The sequence below is a fragment of the Dasypus novemcinctus genome, chromosome 4 (assembly GCF_030445035.2).
Source record: "Dasypus novemcinctus isolate mDasNov1 chromosome 4, mDasNov1.1.hap2, whole genome shotgun sequence".
Lineage (NCBI taxonomy): Eukaryota > Metazoa > Chordata > Mammalia > Cingulata > Dasypodidae > Dasypus > Dasypus novemcinctus.
Genome location: NC_080676.1, coordinates 27,791,283 through 27,804,680, shown reverse-complemented (window position 1 = coordinate 27,804,680; position 13,398 = coordinate 27,791,283). Strand labels below are relative to the sequence as shown.

Below are 13,398 nucleotides of genomic sequence, written 5' to 3'. Positions count from 1 at the left end.
GGGGGAAATACAGGGTTAGGTTCCTGCAAACCCCACTTCTGAACATTTTATATGTGTTTCTGTTAAAAGACACCTTATAACTTTTGTTCTTCCTTAAATCTGCATACATGAGTCACTGGGAAGTTCTCTGTTTCACTTAGCCTTTAGAGACTGCCCCCACTGAACCCCATCTAGAAAAAGTTCTCATTCCCTTTAGGACATTTTAGAGCAACATTTAAATAAAGCCTCTGAACATAAATTTAAGCAAGTTTAATCATAAATGGCATGGGTAGGGGTGCAGATAACTGGAGCTCATTAAATACATTGTTTCATTAACATTGGACTCATGGCCAACCAACAGCACTCTAACTCATGCTTGAACGAAGCTTATCTAGCACACAAGGCACATCTGCAAATACAGAATCCATGAGTAACGAGGATTGCCTGTATTAAGTTCTTTAAAATGACTCTTCATTTTGTTTAACTTTTCCAATGACCCAGCTACCCAGCCCTTTGCACAAGCTAAGAGGGATCCTACTGAATGAGCTGCCACATCAATGAAGGGTTGTACCGAGGTGTGGTTTTCATAAGCAAAGGAGGCACGAGAGCCACCATTGGGATTTACTCAACTCTGAGCAGCAGCTGAGAGACCTTAGGTTTGAGAAATAATAAAGTCTCTTTTCAAAGAAAGAGTTCAGGGCACAGCCTTTGAGGCACAGTCAAACAAAGACACACTGTCTGAATAACGGCTGCAGGTTTAAACTCATCCGCATTATCTTGCGGCCGGAGAGGAACGTCTATGTTGGGGTCTTCTCCTCAGCCACACTGGCACCCACAGGTCAGAGTCTGCCCTGCGGGGTTTAACCCACATTCACGGAGTGCCTGCTCTGTACCGGGCAATTCGACTTTGAAAATGCTTTGAAAGCTTTTTCGGAGCCAGTTAAATCCGCAATTTATTAACTTGTCATGCGTGCCCCCCTAAGGAAATGAAACATTTCACAATGACTCACGGAAGATGCCCAATCTTCACTCACTTGTTTTAAGAGACAAGGGTGTCACACAGAACTCACCTGAGTGTTTGTTACTTTATACATTGAAATATAACAGCCACTGCTCACCACTGAATTCAGGTGGAAACAGAGAGCGTAATTCCCATAGACTTTCAGATGAACAAAAATGGAGCCAGTTGCAGAGAACCTTGATGGGAAACAGATTTATTTTGTAAACTGATGCATATAGTTGGGGCAGAATGTTATGGAATGAACATGCTGCAGGGAGGAAAGGGCATGAACTCATCCCTTCACTCCCCAAAAAGCTTACAAAAAGCCAAGTTTCTTGCCACACCATGGACAGAGGCTGCAGTTGACTCTTCCAGATTCCTCTTCATTAACCAATAATGGTTCTCCCCCCAGCACCACCAAACTGGACCGGCGCTGCTTCTGCCTCCAGTACCAAATGAAATGCCCCATCACCTGGTGTATTTTTCTTAAGGAAAAAGTTAAAAGGGTATTTACAGAATTACATTTCAAGTCATCAGCTATTTCCTCCTCCATATTAAATCTGCGATACAGGAAATTAACCCGCCTCTCTGTTCTCTCACCCCATTACTTATCTCTTAACTTATTTCCTTTCATTCTTCTCCAAATTCTTTCACACCCCCTTTCCCCTTTCTTGATCTTTGCCATCTTCACTACTTTGCCTGGCTTTCTTCCTTTCCTTTATGTCCTACACCAAAGGAATTTAAAAAATGAACAAATGGCTACAAGAGAAGATCAAGTTCGGGTACATTACTGATAAGCAAGCTAAAGTGCAAAGAGGTGAAAGCTAGTTCTGACAGAATCCTTTGTCTCTGTGCACGTTCGTAGCTCTGGTCACCACCAGTAAAGGGACTTGCTAAAGCAAAGACCAGGCTGTGCTCTCTTTGAATTTACAGAGTTCATTTCCTCTCAAGAGCAGCAGCAGCCTCAGGTGTCACATGGGAAACTGCTTTGTTACCTGGAAAACTTTTGAGTTATATTGTTTTTTTTTTTTTGTTTTTTTTTTTTTAAATTTTTTTATTTTTTATTGACTTTGTAATAATATTACATTAAAAATATATATGTGAGGTCCCATTCAACCCCACCCCCCCACCCCCCCTCTCCCCCCCCCCAACAACACTCGTTCCCATCATCATGACACATCCATTGGATTTGGTAAGTACATCTTTGGGCACCTCTGCACCTCATATACATTGGTTGGAGTTATATTGTTTATCATCAATGTAGTGTGACGACTTTGCATCTCTTCAATTCTGAAGTCTCCTCTAGGCACAGTGAGGTCTTGTGAGTAGAGAAAACATTTGGCAAGATCTCTGGTGTGCATCTTCACTGAAAGGAGTTAAATGATCACCTCCATGGGTTGCACAGTTTTAAAAATTGCATACTTAAGCCCCAGAGTTTTCAAGAGAGCAATAATAAATAGAAGGCACCACAATGCTAGGACTATGTGTTACCCTTGCCGGCTACCCATATTCTCTTTTTGGGAATGGGTGTTTTTCTCAGTTTAAACAAAACTAAAATTCATTCCTTTTCATATTAGGCCAAATCACTTCCTTCCTGCCTTTGTCCTTGAGTTTCTCATCCAAGAAATATTCAGCCTTTAGCCCAGGAATTCTAGAATTAACTTTATGGCTATGAAGTGTTTCCCAAATATGAAAATGCTATGCTGTTAGGAGAAAAGAAATACAATATGTAGGGTTCCTCAATCTTTTTCATCTGGCAATCACCACAAGGGATACTGTATTCATTATTTTGTTTCGTTTTGTTTCTCTTAAAATAAAGAGTAACTTTCGCTATTAAGAAAAGGAGTAAAATTGTACTAACTTCCTCCGATGTCTTTGATCTTGGGTCAAACAGAAGATTCTATGCCACTGGCATCCAAGGTTAGTTCGGATCAAGATGCTTCACTGAGGAGGCAGTGAGGAAAGTTATCATTGAGCTCACTCTTTCAAGCTGGCTGAGATCAACTTGCCACCTCCAGGGCCTGAAATGGCTCTGTCTTTTTTCGGCAGAGCCACAACGTCCCAAAATAACAGGGACACAACAGGGACTAGCGCCATTCCATCCAAGGTAAGGCTCACAGCTACAGAATGGGCGGCGAGGGGGCCATCAAATGCAGAAACGTGGGCATAAACATGAGGCAGGGGTGTAAGGGACACCCTTAACCTCTGCCACTTGAGCAGGGATCAAAGTGGAAAGCTGGGGGCAGAAAATGAATCCAAATACTCCAACTCGCTCCCTCTTGATTTAAAAGAATTTTAAAAGAGTTTCCCAAGAGCAGAAGCTTCCACCAACAGTGGAGTCAAGTTCGGTGTAGTCTGTGACTGTTCTGGCAAAGGCAAATTCTTACCCAGATGTCCAATAAAAGCACATAGCAAGTATCATTTCCATAAGTCTTTGTCTATTCGAAACACAAGCCAATTGTTTGGGTCCAATTTATGAAGCAAGGTCTTATGAAGGTTATAGGGTGAGGAGGCTTGATGACAACTAAATTGCCTTAAATGGAGCTCAAAATACCACCTTCAACATTCTCCTCTCCCAAGAAATACTTAATCATAAATCAAATGCCTCAAAAAGTATTAAAAATGACAAATAGAGCAAGCACTTACATCTCATTTTTTTTTCTTTTTAATTCACCAATGCATCAAAGGTTTCTGAAGGATATTATTCCATACAAAAAAAGATGAAGTGCACCAGAAATGCAAGATTCCAGGGATAAAAGAGGAGATTAAAAATCAAATGGTGGACCAAACTTAATGCTAAAAAGTATTCTGAAAATAGACATGCTCATTTTAAGACAAGGAGATGAGGACAATCTGCTCTGAACTTATAAGGAATGGTGAATCTCACAATAATTGGACACATGTTTTTCATCTTATATGAACTTATGAATCCATTTTAATGTATTAAAGTTCATGGATACTATTTGTCCACAAGTAAACTTTCTTCTCCCTCCCCCCAGCATCCATGCTTTAATGGGGTTTTGATCCAATGGAGGGAAACCCATCTAAAACTTATTAATGTTTCCTGACTTTTGGTTAGGCTAGCTTTAAAAGGCTTTTAAAGAATGAAACTATCCTTAATATTCTGGATAACAAGTTTTAATTTTTTATGTGTCCCTTCTTCTCTATGTTAGAAATTAATCCCCAGCAACAAGAGTTATTGCGTGCCTAAACCAAGATGCATATTTGTCTTAACCTAGAATAGATGAGAAAGTGGATCAGGCAGAAAAGTCTAGCCTAGCAAATCATAACATACCTCCCCAAAACACACTGTCTCAGAGCACATATAGATTTCAGCAGGGGTGGAAGGAAGCGCAAACTCCTTAGAAGCAATTCTTTATTTCTCCCTTCCTGTTGATTACCAATACGTAGAGAATTCAACCAATTCTCAAAGCAGTGAACCTAATTTTTTTTCACAGCCTCGTTAAGTCTCCTTGGAAACATCTGTTTTTAATCAAATTAGGATGTGAAAACCAATTTTGGGTGAGACTGGGTTCAGGCTCCAATCAAGTTGGAACTAAGAGATTATTGCTTATTCACATATCCTGAAATTCAGGGAGGCTTGAGGCCAAAGACACCACACTTCCTGAACTCATGCACAAGGCACAAACATTTAGAAATGAAAAAGGAATGGCCTAATTCTCTCTGTGAAACTTCTTCAAGGCCAATGACTGGGTTTTAGGTTACATGCTTTTAGACTCAGGATTCGATTTTGGGAAAGGTCAGTTGGAGGACATCACCCTCCCTTGCACTCCAAGTCCCTTTGACTTGGTCAAAACCAAAACAGTAGTTTGAGGTGTTCATTGACAAAATCACAAATCTGTAAGGCCTCTAAATTAGAACGAAATTAAAGCAGGATGCTGTCACCTAATCAGAATTTCTTGGCTACAGTCTCTTGATAGCCTGAAACCCTTCTCCACCCCCATTTTACTAGAAGGGTAAAGAAAGGAGAATAACTCAAGATTCCCTCCTACCCTCCACCCTTGTATGAGTTCTGGTGCTTGCTATCCTTTCCCGCTAACTAACATGCTGAGCACAGGGGTCAGGGATCTGCCCCAGCCTTGCCAATAACTCACGATGTATTCCTAGGCTCTCTGACTCACGGCAACCAATTTGAAGTGAGGCACTTTTTAAAAAATGTACACAAAAATGTTTCAGGAGTACTCATTGAATGACCACAAAGAACGGCTGAAGTGCACATGGCTACGTGGCCAAAGCCTTTTTATCAAGAATTTCTTTTGATTTCCCTTAATGGCTGAGTCTACAAAATTAAAACCAGAATTCATGCCAAATTTTTTAAATGATTGTTTGATACTTTGACTCTCCAGAAAATGGGTTTGGGCACCTCACTTTGTAATTCTGACCAACAAATAGTGCCAATTTTATCAAGCTGACCAGCAATAAATACTCTGATTTTTTTTTTTTTAAACAAAATGCCAATGAGTAGAAGAACACAAATGTATTTCAATCTGACTACCTAATTATGATAAATTCTAGTAAGCTAACATGTTGAGGAGTAAGAGCACCCTCTTATTTGTTCCTATGGTTAAAAGTTTATATACCATTAGACATTTTCATGCAATCCAATAATCAAATATTCAAACATTTTACTTACAGCACATATTACCTATAAGGCTCACTTTGATAGACAAAAGGCAGAGCCACAGTTACCATTTCTCAACTCTGACTTTTCTGTGGTATTCAGAGGTGGTGTGGATCCTCCTCATACCACTTGCTATTAAAATCGAACTATTAGGGAAACGGACTTTGGCCCAGTGGTTAGGGCGTCCGTCTACCATATGGGAGGTCCGCGGTACAAACCCCGGGCCTCCTTGACCCGTGTGGAGCTGGCCATGCGCAGCGCTGATGCGCGCAAGGAGTGCCGTGCCACGCAAGGGTGTCCCCCGCGTGGGGGAGCCCCACGCGCAAGGAGTGCGCCCGTGAGGAAAGCCGCCCAGCGTGAAAAGAAAGAGCAGCCTGCCCAGGAATGGCGCCGCCCACACTTCCCGTGCCGCTGACCACAACAGAAGCGGACAAAGAAACAAAAAAGCAGACAAAGAAACAAGACGCAGCAAATAGACACCAAGAACAGACAACCAGGGGAGGGGGGGAAATTAAATAAATAAATAAATCTTTAAAAAAAAAAAAAAATCAAACTATTAGGGAAGCAGATGCGGCTCCAGTGATGGAGTTTCTGCCTACCATATGGGAGGACCTGGGTTCAATCCCTGGGACCACTTAGTGAAAAAGAAGAATAGAAATCATGCCCACGTGGCAAGCCAGCGCCCACGTGAGTGCCCACATGGTGAGCCAGTGTCCACATGATTGCCCATGCGAGTGCCCGCGTGGTGAGCCAGTGCCCTGTGCAAGTGAGTCATGCAGCAAGATGATGATGAAAAGAGAGACAAGGGGAGAGTCAAGGTGAAGCCCAGCAAAAACCAGGAACTGAGGCGGCACAATTGACAGGGAACCTCTCTCCCCATCAGAGGTCTCCAGGATCGAATCCCGGTGAATCCTAGAGAAGAGAAAATGAGAAGAGAAGACAACACAGACAGAAAAAACAGAAAGGTGGGAGGAAGGGAAGGGGAGAATATAAATAAATCTTTTTTTAAAAAAATCTAACTATTAATAGAATTTAACATCTAAGATGTGTCAACTTCAGGGTCTGTCCTGGGCTGAAACTTTTTTTCTGATGAACCAAAGATAACCAAGGAACCTGCATTTGCAGTTGATTCCCTGCTAAAGCACTACTAGTTTAGGAGACTTTGGAAAAGAAAGAGCTTTCCTTATGAATTAACATTTCAAAAATAATTTTTAAAATTCTATAGCATTAACCATTTATATCTCTTAGAAGAGGAAATATATAAAATTCATATACGGCTTTCTAGATGGAAAAGGATACAGAAGAGTCAAGAAATAAAACTCCAAGGCTTCCAATAAGCCAAGGAAGATGATGCCTGAAGTAGACATTCCTTTGAAACCCTGTTAGTGCCTTTAAAGCAGCTAAATCCATATGTGCAATTCCTAATCATGGCCAAGGCAAACAGCAGATAGGAAGTCCCTTCAATAGATCCTCTTTGGAACTAATGAAGAAACAAAGATGATACGATATTAGTTATTCTTTTCTCACTGCACAGTACATAATATTACTAATCACTAAAGTTTTAAATTCTATTTAATTAGCATTAATTACATCTACAGATTATAAAAATAATATATGCTTATTGTGGAAATGTTAGAAGATGTAGGAAACACTGAAAATTAAAATATAATCACATGAAATCTCAATATTCAGAGATAATATCCCAGGACATTTCTTTCCTTTTTTTTTTTTTTTTGTATGCAAGGTAAAGAGTTACATGATGGCATACACACCACAATTGGTATTTCATCCTGTTCTTTTCTCTACTGCCATGTATCATAAGAAATTTCTCATGTCATTAAAAATTCTTTAGCAACATTTTTAAATTGCTTCAGAATAGTCTACTGTAATGGGCATTTACGGTAATCTTATAGATAGCATTTTGACAAATTTCACAGTATGTACTTTTTTTTTTCATTTTTCTGGAAATTTCCCTAGAATAGCTATCTAGTTTTGGAATTCATACTTTTAAGGCTTTTGATACAAATTGCCAAAATGTCTTCCAGAAAAGCTGTAGCAATTTCCACATCTACTTAACAGTGTGTGAGTGTCTAAACAAGCCCTGCCCTAGTCAGCTCTGATCACAATAATTTCTTTAATTTGTTAATTTTATAGACTAAAAAATTATTTTATTTTTTCTTTTACTTATTTTTAATAATTTTTAAAAAAGATACATAATCACAAAAAAAGGTTACATTAAAAAATATATGAGGTTCCCATATACCCCACACCCCCTACCCCCACTCCTCCCACATCAACAACCTCTTTCATCATTGTTGCCCGTTCATTACATTTGGTGAAGACATTTTGGAGCACTGCTGTACCACATGGATTATAGTTTATATTGTAGTTTACACTCTCCCCCAGTACATTCAGTGGATTATGGCAGGAATGTTATTTTATTTTGCATTTATTCAATTCCTAGAGAAGTTCAATTATTTTTCATGTTTGTGCTAATCATTTATACTTCTTGAATTATCTGTTTTTGAGTTCTAGTTGATTTTTCTATTTGACTGTATTTCCTTCCTAGTTTCTGAAAATTCTTAATTAACATTCTGTTAATCACCATATGCATTTTCTAATCTGTTCCTGTGTTTTCGTTTTTTATCTGTATTTGCTGCAGAGACATTCAATTCTTTATAATTAATTCTATAAATCTTTCCCTTCTCATCCATTTCCTTCAAGCTTAGATAGTACCAAGCTTTAAATAATTAAGGTGTTTTCTATGAAAAATATTGGTGACAGCACCCTTTTAAATATCATTTAACTCCTGTCCTTTAGTGTCAAAATTGAATTTGAGATTAGTAAATGCTTACCTACTATGAAGTTGCCTCTTGAGCTTATTTTCAGGGCAGTTCTGAGAAAGGGACCATAATAATCCTCCCCTTAAGAAAATGCTTTTATTTCTATCCAACTACTTTATTCAGAGCTGTAGCATGCTTATGGCTGATTACTGCTTTGTTTTTCCTTTTGGTATATATTTTCTTACCTTTTATGATATGTCATTTCTAAATATTGACAAATTTAAGACCAGATGGAAACTCAAATGCTTTACTTAGAGAAAAATACTATTTTTTTACTGCCGTTAAAAATTCAGAAATTCAGATAGAGACTTCAATTGCCATGGCCACTGGCTAATAAAAACCAAAAAAAAAAAAAAAATTTACAAGTGGAAATTCAAATAAGCCATGGACGGTTGAAAAATCAGGAAGATAAAGTGTACATGTACAAGTTGGGTCCTTTCTAGGTTGCCACAAGAACTACATTGGCTGAAAAGTACAAGGCAATAGTGACTTCATCACAAGTTGAAAAACCACAATATCCATGCTAACTGCTTTGTACAATTTATTGTGACTTCATTATATTGCATATTAATATACAAAACAGCATTGGATTACAATTCTGGCTGAGCTATATATTAATATATTCTGCAGGAGCTTAATGAACACCACCACCAAAAAGTCAGAGAGGAAACCTTTCAACCCTGGCTCCCATATTGGTGGTCCCAAATTCACTAGTCGGAATTCCAAGGCATCTTCCAAAGGGAGGCAAGAAGAGAGAAGAAGCACTTTTGAGTGATCAGGGCACACAGAGCAAATACTGTACTTACGTTTCTATGTAGTGGAGGGACTCGAGAGCCCAGGTAGAATATGCAAGATATGTAGCCACAAATAAAGCCTGACATTTCAATGATGCCGAGAGAATCCTAAAAGCAGTAACACAGAAAGAATGATGGAATTAAGGGGCAATCTAAACATACATTAGGCTCTAAATAGTCTAAGGGATATTGGGAGTTGTTGGAGAGAACACTAGGAAGTTGTTTTTCTTTTTTCCTATGTCCTTGTTATTTTAGAGACCAAAGAATATTAAGCATCTCTTAATGGATGGGTAATATTCCCTAATCAGGCAGCAAGATCATTTATCTATTCACTCAGATATGCTATGTTGTTTTAAATAATGGCTATTTAAACTTAAAAAAATAATTTCAGTATGTTTATTTGCCTTGTTTCCATCTGCATTTCTGGTTCGGCCCCACAGACCCTTTTTTCTGATGTGAGTACATAAAATTATCTGCCTACAGTGTGTGTGTGGTGGGGGGTGGGGTGCAGTGGGGGGCGCTGGCTGGCAGGTGGGGGAAGAGGGCAGGTTCACCAGCAGTGGGGTTCTCTCCTGTAGGTCACCAAACCTCCCCCTCCACCAGCCTCTGTCCCCTGTGGGGAGAGGGTACTGTCCAGGTTTTCATTATTGTTACCTAACTTCTGTCAATTCTGGTATACCAAAGTACATTGCCTGTGACATCCCAAAGTCTTGATGTTGCTGAGATGTATTCCAAAAAGTTAATAAAAGTCTTCTTTTGATTTTTTTACTTGGAAGAATGTGGAGGGGTGGGGATTGTTTCTGAGCACATGCCCTTTTTTTTTTGAGGTACTTGGGCTGGGGGCTGAATCCGGGACCTTATATGTATGAGACTGGTGCCATATGGCCTTCCCTGAGGTGATGTTTTTGTTTATTTCACTTATTGTTTGTTTTGTTGTTTTTTCAGGAGGCCCCGAGAACCAAACCTGGCACCTCCCTTGTGGGAGGTGGGAACTCAAGCACTTGAGCCATATCCGCTCCCCTCATTTCTTTTTTATTCTTTTTTTTTTTTTTCGGTTGTCTCTTTTCTTCTTCTTTTCTAAAATAAAATATTTCCTGTGCTATCTTTAACACATCTACAATATCTTTGTGGCAGTTATAAGATTAACAACAATGAAAAACTCTCCAAAAATATTTCTAAAGGGAACAAAAAAAAGCATCTAAAAGAAAGGACTTACAGCCTTTTAAAATGAAGTTTATCTTTTTTGCTTCTGTTGAGGTCCCATGTCAATTCTTCATCAATAATAGACTTGAAATTGTCACTGACAGCACCAAACACCCCAGTGCCAAGACAGTACATAAACACAGGCTTCTGCTACCTAGTGCTCAGAGACAAACGAACAAGGCAATGGCAAGTAAGTGCCGTGAGCTCCCGAACCAGTATTCAATGACCCTGAAATAAATTATATCAGCTGAAGGGCACTTGTTTGGTATTTAATCCCCACAATGCTAAAGTTCCTAAAAGGTTCCACAATAAAAGACACAGGGGCAGGGAGGTACGGATATGCTCCTTAGGTGGAACTCAGTATCACTAAACACACCTGAGAACATGACGTCACAGGTAGTGCCTAGTGGGCTGTGGTGATTAGCTGGGTCAATTATAGGAAAGGAAAGGGCTGTTTTATTGCCCAGTTGCACATTTATAAGCCCAGGGCATTCCTGCTAGTATTGACAGGCCCTGGGAGGGGACAGCAGACAACAAAGAAGGGCCTACAGAGACAAGGCACCATGGCAGTGCAGAATTGGGCCAGAAGCGATTAGAAGCCGTGTTAGTAGTAGTAGTAGCCAGCAGAAACTAAGAGCAGCAACAGGGAGCACGGTCCAGGCCCCGGAGGGAGGAGAGAGGCAGCAAAAAGCCCTGCGCTTGAGACAGATAAAAAGCAATGTGGCTTCGAGAAATCCCCAGGCACCAATGGAACATGCAAAGCAGCGGGCCTGAGATGGGAGAAGGGGTCATTTGATCAGTAAACACCTGCTAATCACCCACACTTCAAGATAGTAGGGATGCAAAACTGAATAATTCAGGTTCCACTCTGAGGTACTCTGAATTCAGTCCCTTCCATCCTAAAGATGTATCTCCTACATCTGAACATAGATCACTCCAAGTTTAAGCCAGCTGAGCCTATCAAGGCACGTTTTGGAAAGCTCTCTAAGGAAAACACAAAAAGCAGCTGGTCCATAACCACTAAGTATACAGAACAGAATCGCTCCTTCTCCGTGCACACTGGCTGGCTATGTTCCTGCTCTCAGGTGAGAATAAAAACCAGAGAATGATCCGGATAGATGATCCAGTTGGATACTCTCGTTCAGGGAGTTAAGGGATACTGGGGTGTACAGCGTTGACAAATGTGAAAGACAATACCAAGGCATGCACACATGCACACACACACCTATGTTTAAGTAGAAAATAGGGAAGCAGATGTGGCTCAAGCAATAAGGCTGCCGTCTACCATATGGGAAGTCCAGGATTTAATTTCCAGGGCCTTCAAAGTGAAGTCAAACTGGCCTGCACAGTGAGCTAGGAGTGCTGGCCGGTGGGGCAAGCTGGTCCAAGCAGAGAGCTGGTGCAGTGAGACTATGCAACAAAAGGAGACACAGAGGAAAGACAATAAGAGACACAGCAGACCAGGGAGCTGAGGCAGAGCAAGAGATCGAGCACCTCTTTCCTACTCCAGAAGCTCCCAGGATCGGTTCCCAGTGCCTCCTAGAGAGAAGACAAGCACACACAGAAGAACACACAGCAAATGGACACAGAGAGCAGACAACGAGGTGGGAATAAATAAATACATCTTTTTAAAAAAAACTAAAAAAAAAAGGTAGAAAACCTGGCTCCCTGTAAATTTCCCTACTATCCACCATGAGTTGCTAAGGACTGGGTAATCCATGCAGTTTTAACCTGCATGTTCTATTTTTATTTCGTGTAGTTTTGTTGCACCTGTATTAGAGTCAGTAGCTGGAGATACCAGACTCTAACATCTGATGGTAAGATTCCAGATAAATCAGTCCCACTTCTTTAACATCAAAACTGAGGAAGCATTTATTTGAAAAGATTTGTGGAGTTATAGCTGCAAAGGTAGCACTCTTCGTTCCTTACGTGTTACAACTGCATGTTAAGATAATAGACCTCAATAAAAAATTACCTCAAAACATATTTTGTATTGGGAGATTTGCTTTATCCTTCAACACTCAAGGTTGTCGAGACCATTGAGCACATGTTCCTTCGCAAAACTTAATTTTCTTTTGATCTCTGCACTGGCCTTAAATTTAAGAGCATTCCAAATTCAGTCTACTTTGCCCACACGAGATATTGCAGCTAGGCAAAACTCTTTCCGGAAACCTCATAAATTGTATGAGCTACTCAACTGAGGTCTGAGGAAGTAAATTGAAGAGAGCTGGCCCGTCATACTGTTTTAGACCGTTTGCCACAGGAATGCAGGATTAGTTCTAGAATGATTGAACTAGTTACAACAGTGAATATATATGGGATATATATGTCCCATTATTTTAGTGACCTTTTACCAAATAGTCCCTTTACTTTAGTCTCCATGCTTTAATATATTTAAAATGAGTTTGGTGGGGGGTGGGGTGGGTAGTGTGCATCGAGGAGGAAACTGGGTGACCTCTAGATACCAAGTACTTTACTGGGGATTCCCACATATTTTATAATCCATTCATTCCACCATGATTTATTGAATGTCTACTCTGTGCTAGGTACATGGGATGCAGCATTGAACTAAACACAAACAGATCCTGTTCTAATGAAGCTATGACTTGCACGACCATTTAAATTGCATATCACTCTGAAAAATACCTGGTATCACCTTCTGCTGGGTTGGAAAGCTAATGCCACTACTTACTGCCTCTATGACCTCGGTCACCTTGTTGAAGCTTCGGCTTCCTCCTCTGTAGCCTGAAGTTGCCCTGGGGGTTCCGTGAGCACAAAGGGCATGAACAAGAGGGCACACTGTGCGAGGGCACGACTGGGGGCTTCCCACCTGCCTTCCTCCCAGTAGGCCCCAGCGGGGATCTAGAGTTGATTTTGCAGATTGGAGCAGCTGTTCTGCCACCAGGGGCAGTAGGGAAATGTGTCCCATCAGTCATA

At 40.4% G+C, this 13,398-nt stretch overlaps 1 long non-coding RNA gene across 1 annotated transcript; it reads right to left on the bottom strand.

The window, feature by feature from the left end:
- Positions 1 to 1,185: 1,185 nt before the first annotated feature.
- LOC101429570 (uncharacterized) lies at positions 1,186 to 10,647 on the bottom strand. Its single transcript, XR_188034.2, has 4 exons — positions 10,475 to 10,647; positions 9,271 to 9,366; positions 6,921 to 7,101; positions 1,186 to 1,451 (listed from the first exon to the last, which is right to left on the bottom strand). It is a non-coding gene; the product is annotated as an uncharacterized lncRNA (long non-coding RNA).
- Between the last annotated feature and the right edge of the window lie 2,751 nt (positions 10,648 to 13,398).